This window comes from Geospiza fortis, unplaced genomic scaffold (assembly GCF_000277835.1).
Source record: "Geospiza fortis unplaced genomic scaffold, GeoFor_1.0 scaffold40, whole genome shotgun sequence".
Lineage (NCBI taxonomy): Eukaryota > Metazoa > Chordata > Aves > Passeriformes > Thraupidae > Geospiza > Geospiza fortis.
The window spans coordinates 3,397,745-3,413,201 of record NW_005054297.1 but is presented as its reverse complement, the minus strand read 5'-3'; the positions used below and the strand labels follow the sequence as shown (position 1 = coordinate 3,413,201).

At 35.4% G+C, this 15,457-nt stretch overlaps 1 protein-coding gene across 1 annotated transcript in view; it reads right to left on the bottom strand.

The window, feature by feature from the left end:
• Window positions 1-15,457, bottom strand: part of SLIT2 (slit guidance ligand 2) — a 278,830-nt gene that overhangs the window by 128,681 nt on the left and 134,692 nt on the right. The gene's annotated exons all lie outside the window — the stretch shown is intronic.

The following is a 15,457-nucleotide window of genomic DNA, read 5'->3' as shown; positions in this document are numbered from 1 at the left end:
ACTTTTAGGATAAAATACAAAAGTACAAAAATAAAAATTTCTTTTCTCACATACAATGTTTGGACATTTGAGACACCATTTATCTGGTGAAAACTCTAATAAATTGTATTAATACATAGCATTACATAATTTGGTTTTAAAATTTTTGCTATTTGGATTGTGGTCTACAATTCCATTATTAATGCTTGCTTTCCTCACAAAGACAAATCAATGACACATTTTTTGTACATCTCACAGTGCACATCTTATTTAGGTATCACTGCTATATACAGGCGTTTTCAAAACAACTGACGGTATAACTTTAGAAATGTGTATTTCAGAAGTAGTAACATTTCTGTGGCATTTAATTACTCACATATTTCAAGTCTTGTAGTGAAATGGAATGCTAAGAACCAAAAAACAATTCCAGATGCAATTTATCTCCAGAACATTTTATGTATATAAAAAACCTGAAAAGCGGTAACAAAATTGCATCATTGCTTGATAATAAAAAGATTGTGCTAAAAAGGAATGAAAAGTGGTACTGATCCACTGACCATCCACTCTGCATGTCATAACCCACTCTAATCCCCAATTGATACTGACAACTGCAATGACAAGGGCTAAATTGGAGCCATAAGTGGGAGTAATGATAGACTGCCACTTCAGTATGTCAGCAATTGCCTGATTAAAATTAATACCACACAAATATTCTCCTGTAAAGCAGAGAATGAGCAAAAGGAAAAAAGTGCTTCTTTAACCGTAACACCTCCCAAAAATGTGCCACTGTGGGTGGGATGTGTGCCCAGAGCCCAGCAGAGGTGAGCTGCCCCTCAGCAGGAGCCAGGTGCACAGGGGAGGCTTTTCCTGCTGTACTTTTAGCTGTGACCACCTAGGGGCACTCAGTGTCCTAAAAATCCATTGCAAAGCTCAGCTTTTAATCCAGCCCCATTCCGGTGTAGAGCACAAAACATATTTCGTGTCAAGCATCCTGCCTTATATTCAACTTGAACAACAATGATGAGTATTGTTTATTGATACTTTATTACTGGCAGATAACCAGCCAGACAGCCTTGTTCCCTCTAAATGCTTCTAAAGAGCTTTTTTTCATAAAAGCTTTAATATACCATGAAGATTTTCAATCAATAGGCAAAAATATACAGACCGTATCTTTTGAGAAAGCGATTTCAGATTTTAAGACTGGACTTCTTCCAAACTGCCAAGAAACTTCCAAACTGTCTAAAAGCTGTCAAGAGGGAATTCACTTGGTTATGATTCACTACTGCTTGGAAAAGGACATGGCAAAAATGGACAGGAATATAAAACTGAGAAAGCACCACAAGGTCAAGAGAACTGCAGTTTTTCCTTCTTCACATACACTCTTCCTTTCTACATTATGGTTTTTATATACAAAATGTAAATGCAAATGTAAATGTATTCCTATATTTTGGGATTTTCTGAGTTCGAAAACAAAAATTGTATGATTAGTCTTCCAAATTTTAATCAAAAAAACCCTAAAGATTTTCAGTGAAGCAATCAGCAAAATAAAGTTTTAGATTGAAGCAAATGATTCATTTAGGCTAAACTACAGCAGCCTACTAGCCAGTCCTATCTGATATTTTATGGTCAAGTTTTATAGCATGAAAATTCTGACTTTCTGCCACATTTTTTTCCGTTCAAACAGGGTTCACTTAACAAGCAGAATGCAGACCTGCTGCTTTCCCTTGTGGCCAACTTCACTTGTTCAAAGCCTTTGAGAATCTTGGAACACGGCAATAGCTCTTTAAAGAACTTTGGCCTGCAGCTGTTATTAACTAGCTTTAGACGTATGGACCTCCGTTGACAAGCACCTCATGTAGAGAGGTTAAAAAATTGCTACCATATGCTTTCAGCTTTTTTAACCTACAATGTAAAGGCTCAAAAGAAAAAAGGAAAAACCAAAACCAAACCCCTTCAAGTACTTTAAAAATACAAATAAATTTACACATAAGCCAACACTTCTATCTTCTACTGTCTTACAGTTATAATATATATATGTCATTTTTAAAAGGGTACCACAGTGCTCCAAAAGGCAAGAACTGATTTCAATGAAAGGAACAACTGGTTATAGGTAAAAAGATCTCAACAGGCTTTATTACTGGACACAAATTAAAAGCTACCACACACTTAAAACCATCATTAAATAACAATAAAAATCTGTGTCATGAATTAATTTCTTCTGCACAGAAAAGCATTCTCTCCTCAATGAAAGCTAAAGCTAGCACTATTTATTACACCTTTACATTAAGCTCATATGTGCATACCTTAGATTAGCTTTAATTTCTGTGATCCAGTTCAGATCTGAAGGAGGAGCTGTGTGCTCAACTCCTTGTTCCTTTTTTCCAGACAGACCCACTGGTTAACTGAAAGTTATTAACTGTCTGGACAAGAACAGGGCCATCATGAGACCAGAGAACTTTTCTTATCACTGAAGGAAGAAAGGTGCCAGTACTGGTACCATACGTAGACTGGAATGGATATTCAGTATTTTTAACCTTGCTGGAATAAACACACTAAAAGTGTTAATTGCTGAACTCTTCCATCTCTGCTCCATAGATTCCCATTTCATTTTCTAAAAACACCTTAACAGCGCAGTGAAGAGGGCAGTAAGCCTCACTTCAGCATACATCACATCTGGGTTTGAGGATTTCAGATTCTGGAGGTACTGTAGAGATTTCCTTAATTACTGGAGGACCCTCATGGAGTATCAACAGAAGTTTATTCTTTAATTTTATCAGAAGGTTAAAATGCCTCATCAGATTGCTAGATGAAAACAAAATATTAGCATGTAATCAACTGCCTTATATACAAGACAGTTCTGCCATTCACAGTGTAGCCAAATACCCCAAGCAGTAATCAACAATCAGTCAGAAGTATGTTCACAAATCCAAACGACTGCTCTAGGAGATGACATGAAAAGCCAAGGAGACTTTATCTTCTACCATAATAAGCTTTAACTTCATGTATTTAAATCCAAGCCACTCTTCCCAAAATCCAGGAATATTCCATGTGCCATATATGTTTTTTAGTCATATAACAGAATACTCCCTGGGAATAATGCTAAAACTACCAAGAATTATATCTACCTAAATGGGCAGGAAACTGGAGATCTAGAAGAAATGCAGTCACTCAAAAAAATATTTTCTGTCTATCATGAGTATTTACAGAATTTCATTACCCTGTTGCCTAAACACTATACATATTTAACACTTTTATAGTAAAAATAAACATTCATCCTGAAAAGTGCATAAATACAGTATAATAATTTAATTTTGAGATGGGGGGAGGAAGGGAATAGTAGTGGGAGTCATCTCACCCATCTTCAGCCAGATAAAAAACAGATAATCTAGTATTAATTGTCTACAGGAAGGTGAACACAGCTTTAGAAGAAGAGTGTCTTCATCTCTGTCTCAGCATTTGACAATACAAGAAGTTTTGAAAGGCAGCTGGGACTTAGCACCTCAGTTTTAGGGAAGGCAAGCTGGAAATCGCCACAGACTGACCCTGGCACGCTGCCTAGTCATGTCAGAGAGCAGCCCATGTCAGCTGGGTACTGAACTGATGTCTCCCAAATCCCAGGATGGCTCCCCAGGTATTTGCACATGAGGATATGGCATTCTCTAACAACACCGGTTTATCCAGGATTTTTCTGGGTATGGAAACAATCCAGCACTCTATTCTCTAGCCAAACTAGAGCATCTAGTAGAGCATCTGTGGGCATCTCCTGAGCTCCACAGTCTGCTCTGAATATGACAGACAGCCTGTATTAGAAAACTTACAACTGCTCAAAGATAGAGTCAATCACCCCCAAATCTCACTGCCTCCTTCTCTAAAAGATTTAATTAACTTTTAAACATCAACAAGCTCTATATATTTTTATGTTAATTACAAGCCACACAAGCTGTCTATTTCCCAAGAGGTGACTGGAATGGCATCCCAGAGACTTTTGATACTATTTACCACTCAGACCTGCTCTTCAGCCATCAGAAGAGTCAATTTTTTCATTTAAATTATTAGCTGGATCAACAGTTAGTACTTAAACATGCAAATCTGCTTATCATTTCAGGCTCAAAAGCCTTAGTTGAATTATACACATATAAAAACATGATGAGAAATTACTAAGACTTAGAAAACACAATGCTATTTAATATTCACATAAATTTTCACCTAAAGCTGGCCAAAAGAACTTCTTAATAAAGAAAACCTGTTATATATTACTTATATTGCAGCATTTGTCAACTTATGGACACACTGCCTTCTAATGAAATTGCACTAAAATATTAAGGTGGGACTGGGAGGGGTGGAGTGCGTGAACAAAGCTGATTTTGTGCTTAATTGTGAAGCTTTTTCTAATTTGGCTTTTGGACAAATTCTTAGACCATGACTTCCAGGATTACACAGCTTTACCACACAGGCACCCCTAAGGGAGGGATCCCCATTCTCCACAAATAGCACAAAGACATCACATAGGAGGTTCATGGAAGGGCTCCATCTCTGCCCACATTCCCGGGCACACAGGCAGGGGCCTGACAGCCTCAGCCCAGGGAAGTGCTGGGGATGCTCCCTGAAGCTTTCCCTGCTGCCAGCTTCCCCAGCCCAGGAAGCCCAGTGGAGCAGGGCAGCCATGGGAGCCTCCACTTTCCCACCAAAAAAAGTCAAAAACATATGTTTCATTTTTCCAGTTTGGAAAGATGTTTAGGGTGGACCTTCAGAAGCGATAAATACCCTCTAGCTTATGTTTTGTACTTGTGAAAAAAAAAATGAAATCTTTCAGAATATGAAATGCAGGAAGATCCATTAGTGCACAAGTCCACTTACTAAATAATACTCTATTTCTAAAATTATTTTTAGTTTTAGAAATAAATAAGTTTTAATATTACTCTATTTCTCCCCTTATTTTGGCTCTATGCACCATCTGATCATTCGAAAAATTAAACCCACACAAACAAACAGAAAAAGATACATTTTTAAAAACTACATCAACATGTATAAGTGACTGAAAGAAAAAAATAGATACTTTTCAAATCTTCCAATAAATCTTATTTAATTCTCCAACAGCAGTATCAGCCAGGTAAAGCAACAAATTAAAATGTATCTACTCTTCTATAATGATGAAGGCAGTAAAAATAGGATGGATATTCTTACTGGCATTCCTCCCCATATACTCAAAGGATTTAGCCAGTAGCACATGGCATAAGCCATCTCCTTTTACATTTCTTAAACACACCATTAGTATTAAAAGTTTACTGCTTTTGGAATGGGGAGCCTTTAACTAAAGAAAAAGAAAATAAAATAATAAAAAGAAAATAAAAAATCCTTTCTAGACTACTGCTTTTATATGCTATTCTATGTGAGACTATTGAGTGACACAATTATTTTACTCTAAAAGGTTGTCAGCATTTGCAATAAGTTCCTTACAATTTATTCAGTATAAGTAATTTAGGGATTTTAATTAAGCTTGATAAAAATAGGCCACAACTCTTTATTAATTTTGCCATTGTTAATAAGAGTGAGTGTCACAGAAGAGCAAAACATCTTGACTAGCCTAATAATAATTTTTATTTTAACTAAACAGGATTTAACTCTCTAATGGAAGTTTTGGTGATAAAGTATGCTAGGTTTAAACCTACTTGCAGGTGTGAAGCGAAGAATCTGATAATTACAGTAAACATCAAATTAAAGATGTAATAAGCAAATCTTCGACTTGTTTACAGAACAGACCTTTTTATTACAATGTGCAACATGGCATATTTCCTATATATTACTGTAAAATGGATATTTTAATAGTAACAGAGCTAAATATATGAGAAATTTGTGATTTAGGAAGAACATTTGATTTAACTGAATTTAATAAAGACACCATGGCTTAGATACAGCTGTTTTAGCAGTGAAAGCCAGAAGAAGTTGAAATTTGGTTATTGCAAGTTTAATTAATTTAAGGAATCCATTCTATTATGTTAACATACAGTATTCTTTCCAGAAGCAAGTTTATTTTTTATGAAGTTGCTTTAGCTATATCTATTAACTCTCATAATCTGGTTACCAATTAATCAGCTCCTGGAAAGTATCAGTCCTGATGTGCATGTTTAAAAAAGATATTGAACAAGATATTCTCAGATCAATAGGATTGTCAACAAAGGGCAACTTGTGTGAATTTATACATTTTCATTCAAATTTTGCAGTACCAGTACCACTGCTAATGAACATCTGAAAAATATTTTAATTCATGCATGATTTAGCATCAGTACAAATTTGTCAATATGAGCAATTCTTGAATGAGAAAGCACAGTTCTTTAAAGAACAGGCATTCTTTCATGGATTATTCCTCTGTGTTGCTTCCTGGGTTTAGATTTAAATCACAGCAACTATTACAGCAAGGACCTCAATTCCCAGGGGATGCTAATTCCATCTCATGCAGCTAAACACCAGGCAGGCTTAGACTATTTATCTGGATGTCAATAGCATTGTACAGTGTCACACAACTGACTAAGCAAAGATTGAAAATCTGCTATTCAACAATCATGTCTTCATGGTCACTTGCACAAGTATTATGTTTCATGCTACAGATATTATAACAATCCTGCAAATATACTTTATGGGCAGCCAAGCACTTTTTGGAGTAAATGCAGCCCAACTACCTGTTCCAACAAGCAATAGGAAGTTATTTCATAGAGAGGTGATGAGTAAATATCATTAAGCAAATTTATGAGGTTTTTTTTTAAATTATTGTTTTCCTATGTATAAATTCTTTTGTTACTTACTACATGTTAGCAATCAACTTTTCAGGATCCTGGTATGAAAGCTCTTTGGAGATTTCAGCAGTACTGCAAAGCATAATTATCCCTTGTATCTGCACAATGTTAAACTAATTGCCCTCACATTTCACATGCAACATCAGAAGCCACGTGATGGTTTAAATTGAGCTGGCAATAGAGTGCAAACATTTTGTTCCTGGCAACTTGCTTTCATAGCTCCATCCTGAAGTACACTGACTATTTAGAAGAGAGAAAGAAGAAGAAAACACCAAGCAGAGTCATGTTAGCACCTTCAACAATAGTCAAGGATATTCTGCTTCATAAGAAAGCAAGTCTAATTTTGACATGTATGTTCACAGAGTTATTTTTAAAGAAAAACAACAGAATTTTTAAAGAAGTCATCTTTCTGAAGTTATCAGAGAAATACAAATGAAAAAACCACACAAATAACAGTAACCAAACTCCAAATTGTGGATTTATCCTTTTAACATATTTCTTTGACAGCCAGAAGCTTTGATGGGATACCAATAGCAAAACACTAAAAGCAATTTCTTCTGGATTCTGATAGGTCATCTGTCCAGTATGTGAAAAGCAAAGCAATGACGAGTTTTGAAATGAGAGCAAAGACATGTCATATATGCCAGGAGGGCATGTGCAAGTTTTACAAAAACAGCAAAAGAAATAGGAAACTACACCAAGGGGAATTTCAGATCACTTCACATCAATTTTTGCCTGTGGCAGAATTGATATACTGCATTACTGAATCACAAGATGCTTATCAGGCTTTCCTGTTCCTGTCTACAACAGAATAAAACAAATTATTTACCATTTTTATTTTTGAAATCTTTAGAAAAATACACAACTTGAACTACTGGAAAGCTAAATGAAAGGCTGAAAATCAATAATTTTAATTTCTGCGCCTAGCATCTCTCCAACAAAGAGAACAGAGAGTCACAAACATTTTTTCAGATTAACTTAATTATAACCTTTTCCCATGCAGGGACCTAGAGACAAACTGCAATCAGCACAAGTTCTCACCTTTCTGTCTGCTCAGTTACACTCCTGTCTCCCACATAATTCAACCCAAGTGTATTCTTGCTAAAACATTTTAAACTTCAAATTTAGTCCAGTGTCAAGCAGCAGCAGCCAGCCTAGCAAGCACTGGCCTAAAGGATTCAATTTGTAATAAATTAAACACATTTTAATTAAGTAAATAGAGTTAAATAAGTTTGAACTGAGAAACATTAAGAAAAAAACCCTTAAAATTAAGCTAGCTTTGAGGTATGATATTGATTCCAAAGACATCATGTGCACATATGTAAAGAGGAAAAGTTTCTGAAACAGTAAATAAAAGTAGCTTCTAAACATTAATATCAAAGTCTTTAAACATTTGCAATCTAGCAAACTATAGAACGTTTCAGCTACTGGTCTCTCAGCTTTATTCTTATTTAAACTTATTTTATAGGAGATGACACATTATTAAAAAATTCCAATGAAATATATTCTAGATGATTATATTAGGCTTCTCTACTTCAAAAGTTTAGGAAATACTGAAATTCACTCTAAAACTGCAATCTATTTTAAAGAATACTAACACCAAGAAACAGAAGTTTTTTAAGTTATACTTCAGGGTGAAGAAGAAGGAATAACATGAAATTGTGTCTCTGAAAAAAGAATTTTCACACTCAGAAATTTATTTAATAATTATTTTATGACACTGAGAAGTGTAAGATGGTGAGAATATGAGTCACATCAGAACTTTCTATCATAGAATTTTGCTCTTGATTTCTAGAAATGGCCACCACTTTATTTAACATCTTAAAAAAACCTACCAAAACCAACCAAAAGCTCTACTGCATATAAAGCCATTGACAATTAGCCTAATTACTTATATAAGATCCTTATTTAGTTAAAATAGAATCATATCTTATGCCAGCATATAGATTTGCTTAATATTGACTGAACTGTTTTTTATAGTTTCATACAAACTGGCTCAGAAACAGAAACTAAAAATATGTATTTCAAATCAATACCAGATAGTCCACCAGCGCTGACAATTAAGATGATGCAGCACCCAGAATGAAAAACTATTTTTGGAAATTTTTAGTGTTTTAGTAATTTGTGTGAAGTCTTAAATAGCAGAGATCCCCTGCCTCTCACAGGCTATAGAAAGGGCCGGATAAAACCTTGGAAGGAAAAGCAGAAGATTGAAGGGAAGCACCTTTTTGGCATGTATTGTTAATGAAAGCCTGCATCTACACTGCAAAATTTGGAAGCAGATCTGTCCTACAGTCTTTGAATCTACTAGTTCTAGTGGTTAAAATTTCTTCTGCCTGGGAAATTATCTTGAATGGAAAACATCTCACCCACAACCACCATACAACTCTTGAGAGCACTGAGTAAATCAGAATCATACAAGCTCTTAGTGTTGAACTGAAATTAAAGTGTGCTTCAATCTGGCCCCCCAAAATGGCAAAGAGATTAGATAAATATTGACCAGCTCTAAGAACCTGAGGAAAAAACTTGAAAAAAAAATATGATTATGTGTCAACACACGACCATAGGTAAATGCTTACATGTGCAATCAGGAGAGACCTTATACATATTATTTGCATCAACCAAAAAAGAGACCTATCCAAACCAGAGCTCCTATTAGATGCTGATGTATTATTAGCAAAATTTGGGAGTTATTCAAAGCATTAAGACAGCAGATGACTGCCACTCTCACAATAAAACTTTGAGGAACAATCCAACTCCAGTATTTTTTTGAGGATGCAATCAAAGTCATTCATCAAAACACTATTTCAGCAGAGCATCAGGCCTCCACTGACATTTTTTCCAGGAGCCCCAAGGTTACTAGGAAGAGGCAAGTATACCATATTTCACTATTTTCTCCTTGAAGCCTAGATTACATCTCCTAGAAGTGCCTGACTGAAAATTCTGTATTTGTTTGGAGGAATCTAAAGGGAAAGCATGGGAAACAAATTCACGAACAAATTTGTCTAAGGTCGAGAGGCATAGACATTTGTTGAAACAGCTGCTGAGAGGCTGCTGTGGACCAAAAAACACAAAAAGGAGGCTTTCAGCAGGGTTGTGGTTTCTAAGCTTCTGAGGAACTTCTCAGGCAAGAGATGGAAAATGACAGGAGCATGGATACCAGGCCTTCAGAGGAAACAGCTCTTTGGAGGACGCTTGCAAGCCCCATGTACTCACTTCAAAAGGCTGAAGATCTAATAAATTGGAGAAAGTATTGTAAAATTGACATTGTTCCCTAAAACAAGCCACAACTTCAGATTTCACTGTGCCATTGAGATTTCCCTTCTCCTTTTTCCAAGGATGAATGAGGAGGAAGGAAAACTTGGGAGAAGCACATGTGTCGTCCCCTTGTAAAACTGTCCATGGAAATCACTTCAGTGTAGCTGGCCCTCCAAGCTGTTGGAATGCCTCCTCATATATCAAAGTGGCAATGAAAGGAGGTAGCAAGAAACTCTCTAAAAAATTCCTACTGAGTCAAACCTTGTATTTCCATACTAAATTACACAACAACTTTTAGTATAATTTTTCCTATTACAAAGAGCTGTCCCTAAAAACAACTGTGAGATTTTTAACATCTTTTCCTGGCTGTTATTAACTATCCTTTCAGTTCTCCAAAAATAATATTCCACACGGATTTATTTAACTATTTAAAAATCAAAATTTTAATTCAGGAGGAGAATAGTCATCAGATCCTACTTTAAATAAAATTTGAAAATTTCATGCCAGTGCAGAATGGAAATGAGCATTAATTTCCCCATGGAAAATACTTAACACACATAAGACAGTTAATGGAAACAGAACTGTGCTAATGTATTTTACATTTTGAATACACATACATATGTTATTACTTCACACTTACATCATGTCCCTTATCTGATAATCCTCAAATGTGTTTAAGACATTAATGACTTTATCCTCACAGAAGCTCTACCAAGTTGGAAGCATTTTTCTGTTGGTTTTATTCCTCTTGTGTGAGCTCTCTGGGCACACAATACTACATTGTATCTGTTTGGACAGTGCCTATCAGTACCATGGAGAAACCATCATTAGCAAATACAAAATAATTAAGAAGTCACCCTAGAACATTGAAATTCTGCAGTGTGGAGACACCCAGGAATTATTTCTATGTCCCAACTATTATAAACCATACCATATTCCTATTTCTATCTACTTCATAACTCTACATCAGAGCTGTTTCTACTGCGTTACACACTGCACAAATCTACCGTGAAAGAAAAGTCCACTATTTCAGAGAATTTACATCAGAATTTAAAGCAAAAAAGACTAGGAAAGAGAAAAAAGACAACACATAATGTGATTGTAAAGCCACAGGTTAGTGGTATCTAGAATTAAAGCCATTACAACACTGGCAAGTTCTCTTCTACCCTACTTGCAAAGATCACTTATGTGTGAAAGCCACTTAACTTGACCCAAATGGCTGACTAACAAAAGAGATCTTAACAGGATAATAAAACCCACACTTTTTGACAGAAAAAACCCATGCCTTTGAATTATATAAATGGTTTAATTATATATGGTCTATTTAACTGAGGTTTATAGAGACTACAAAATGATTTTAAATATTAAAGGCATTACTTTCTCAGCATATAAATAAGACTTTTCTCTAAGTCCCTAGTATATTTAAAATTTACCTTATTCCTCATAGGATATCTGTGTAAGTAGAAGACACTGGATAAGTTGGATTTGATAAACAAAATATAGTATTTTTTAAAGCACCCTGAACATCAGAAGTTAAAACACCAACTGAGAGAGGATTCATGTTCCTCTTAAACTGAAGAAAATTTTGATTGATAGAATTCAAAGAAAGTCTGATATATGATGAACACGCTGGGGAACTCAGAAAAGAGCTGTCTCTCCCCTCAGTGATTTACATGCTTTGAGATTTAAATAAATAAAAATTTACTTTAAGGATGCTATTTATAGTTCTTTTCTACAGGTTAAGACAGAATCCCCACCTCAGTAGACACCCTTAGAGAAACATTTCATGAATTAGTTCTAGTAACAGACTTCCAAGCAGCTGTAAAGACCTCAGTCCTTCAATTATCTAGGGAAAAAAAAAAGTCACACATTATTTTATTTCACTTTGTATTTGATGTTGTTTTCTACAATATGTTCCCATCTCTATCACTACCGATGTATATGCCAAAAAAAGATAAACAGCTCTCTTATCTTCCCCCTCAAATGTCAGTCTCCAGGAGGTTATCTTACATCTGGCTCTCAGTGTTCCTCTTGGAAACTCTACATAAATGATTACCAGCAGCATTTGGAAAGCTTTGGGTGAGCAGCAGCTCTGGTCAGGCTTTGTAACACAAGCCTTCATCCTTCATGTCCAGAGTCAGAGTGTTCATCACCTGTATCCAGATGCCAAAAACTAGAAGGCTGAGAATCTGAGTGGATTGCACTGAGTACTGCTGTGCCTTCAAAGAAGAGGAAAGACTCTCACGCCAAGTATTCACTTTATTGCCAGTCCCTGGAAGCTACAGCTGAGCTGTTTCTCTGGCTCAGAAACTTATATTGCCTACACACATATGTGAATTAACTGGAGTAGGGCTCATCAGGTCATTTAGATTTGTAATAGGCACATGACTATTTACTGGAAGTAAGGAATATCATATCCATTTTATTCAAGACTAGGTAAAAATGCCCAGGCTGTGTACTTCTTTCCGCTTCTGTATCATTTACTCCGTTGAATGAAAGAGACCTGAACTTTGGGGTTCAGAATTTCTTTCTCATTTCCTAGTCTAGAACTCATTTCATAGCTGCCTTGTACCAATTCCAGTGGTACATAATTTGACTTGGTACTTGATTTTTAAACCAGATTACATTCCTGTTTGTATAGGATCCATCAGTTTCTAAGACACAAATTGAGGCATTGCACTTCTCAAACTGTCATGATTCAATGAGATTCCAAAGGTCCTTCCTTGCTGAGGCACTGAATATGTAATTATTGTGATTTACTGTAGGGAACAGCACTGTTGTAAGATCACAGGAGGCAACACTTATATTGTCATAAAATGAATAATTGGTATCACAAGACAAGGAAGTGACTTATCAAAACCACAAAACAAAACAACACAGGATATCAATATTTAAGAATCATGATTCTGCACTGTAAAATAGTTTTGAAGTTTGACACAATTATATGATACCCAATAGTCCATATCACAAACAGTTCACAGACTGTGGATCTGTGAATCATTACGGTATGTTTTCTCATATGACAGGATATTGGCTTTCTAAGTTAATGAGAAAGAATGAAGGCTGAAGTGCTGCACTTGTTGACCACAGAATTAGAATTGTAAGCGTCTACATCACGTAGTCATGCAGAATTTTTTGCTATAAACGCAGATGCATCTGTATGTTTGTGTTCAGCATGTCATAGCAAATGCATACATTTACAATAGCTCAAAGATATCTTGCTCCAAAACCTCATGAAAATGCACTTGTAAATTTACAATTCTTATTCTAAATAAATTTAAGATCTATCCAGACAGGATTGTACTTAAAAATTATTTTACTCAAATGAATATTTTACAGTCCTTGATATGTTAGTCTTCAGACATGAATCCATTTGTTATAATTGTCTTCAAACTTAGTATTGACTCCAGGTGTTACATAACAATTGATGCAATCCATAAAACAGCTTACCTACAAACACAGTTGCAAGGAGGGGGTTTAGTAAAGCCTCTGCAACTGCCCACAAATTGAATATGCTAGGAATAGCAGAAATCTGCTTGCAAAATCTATGCGGATGAAGAATTAAAGAATCCTCTTCTCAATGAGTTTATTAGAAACCAGAATTTGTTTCTCTGCAGAAAATACTATGACTGCATCTGCAATCTTTAGAATGTTGTTTAATGTACAGACGTGAGATACTTAAGTGTGGGGGAGAATGGGCAAGCAGTACAAAGATAATGATTTCTTCATTCTACAGCTTGTCAATTTTATCCTGGAGAAGAATTACCAACCAAAGCAATAACAAATTCAGAATCTGTATATTGTGAAGATACTGAAAAATATCCATTGTAGAAGGAATAGCACAAGCAAAAATGTGACCATATTGGTTTCTGGAAATCATATACAGGAAGAGAGGAGTTTCGGAAGTACTAATGACCTAAATGTCTTGTGAGACATACACAGAATGTAGTTTTGACATAATATCAATATATTTCACCCTGGAATTTGTTATTTTAAATTAGTTTCAGCAAAGGGAAGTAGTCACCTGACACTGAAATTAGTTTGGTGACTTAACACATTCTCTAGAGCTGTTTTCCATTATTTCAGCTTATAGAAACAGAATTATTTGGTCATGAAGGGACATTGAGAGGTCTCTACTCCAGCTCTCTGCTCAAACCAGGGATCAGATGGTTCAGGACCACATCCAGTTAGGTCTTGGAACAACTCCAAGGAAAGAATCCCATAATCAATCTGGGCACCTGCTTCACTGTTCAGCCATCCTTTGTGGTAAATTTTTGCCCTCTATTATGTAATCAGAATTATATATATTCATCTTCCTTATTGCCTCTTGTTCCACTGCTGTGCAGCTCTGAGAGGAGAAGAGCTTTGCCTTCTCTGCATCCCGCAATCATGATGCTACACACAGCAACAAGGTGTGCCTCCACCTGCTCTTCTCTGTGCTGGACAGACCCAGATCCCCCTGCCTCGTGTGCCCCAGCCTCCACTGGGAGATCTTTCCCTAAAGAGGAGCCCAAACCTGACCACAGTTACCGAGTTACTTGAGTATACATATTTGAAAAGAGTGCTGCCTGAAATAAAGCTTTAAATCATGCTCTAAAAGGAAAACAACATTAATATAATAGATTTTTTTACATCCGCATCCTCTTTCAATAGTTAAATATTTCAAAAATTCAAAATTAATATAAAGAAAATTAAAATATTGGTTAGACTTTTTGAATGAAATATTATGAGTGGTCATGAAAAATACAATTCCAAACAATACTACGGATGGCAATATGCCAACAGAATTTTAATAAATCCCAATTAGACATCTTTAAGGCACTAGATAAGCAAGATATCAAGATGACTATAGGATATTATGAAAGCCAAATAGAATCTCTATGGAGATCACTTCAAAGGACAGTTTCCTGTATCCATAAAATTAAGTTTAAATTATGTGCTGCATGGATCTTTTGTATGTGGTACTGTTACCATGAACAACCAAATTCCATTACAGATCTATGAGCAATTGTTTTCCATCTTTTCATGAGAGTAACAAAAATTCTTGTTAGATAGACTTTCATTTTTCTTTTGATCTTACAATATTGACAATATTCTGTGCTTTTTTTTCTTTCTATATCCAGTTTCATGACTGTGATGAATTAACTTTAAAGCAAATAATGAAAGCAACACATTTGAATGCTCTTTTCCTTGGAAGTCAGCTTACATATTAACAGAAAATAATTAAAATTCTTAAATTACAAATTACTTATTACCAATTACAAATTACTATAATCTCATTAAAAGAAGAACAAAGTAATGCTCAAGCCTCATTATTTGAACATTTTGGGTTTTGTTTTTTAACTATTTTCTCCCATTATGGGTCAATTTAAATAGAAGTAATTTCTCAGAACTACCTATAGTCATGAAATTAGACAGAAAAAAGTGAA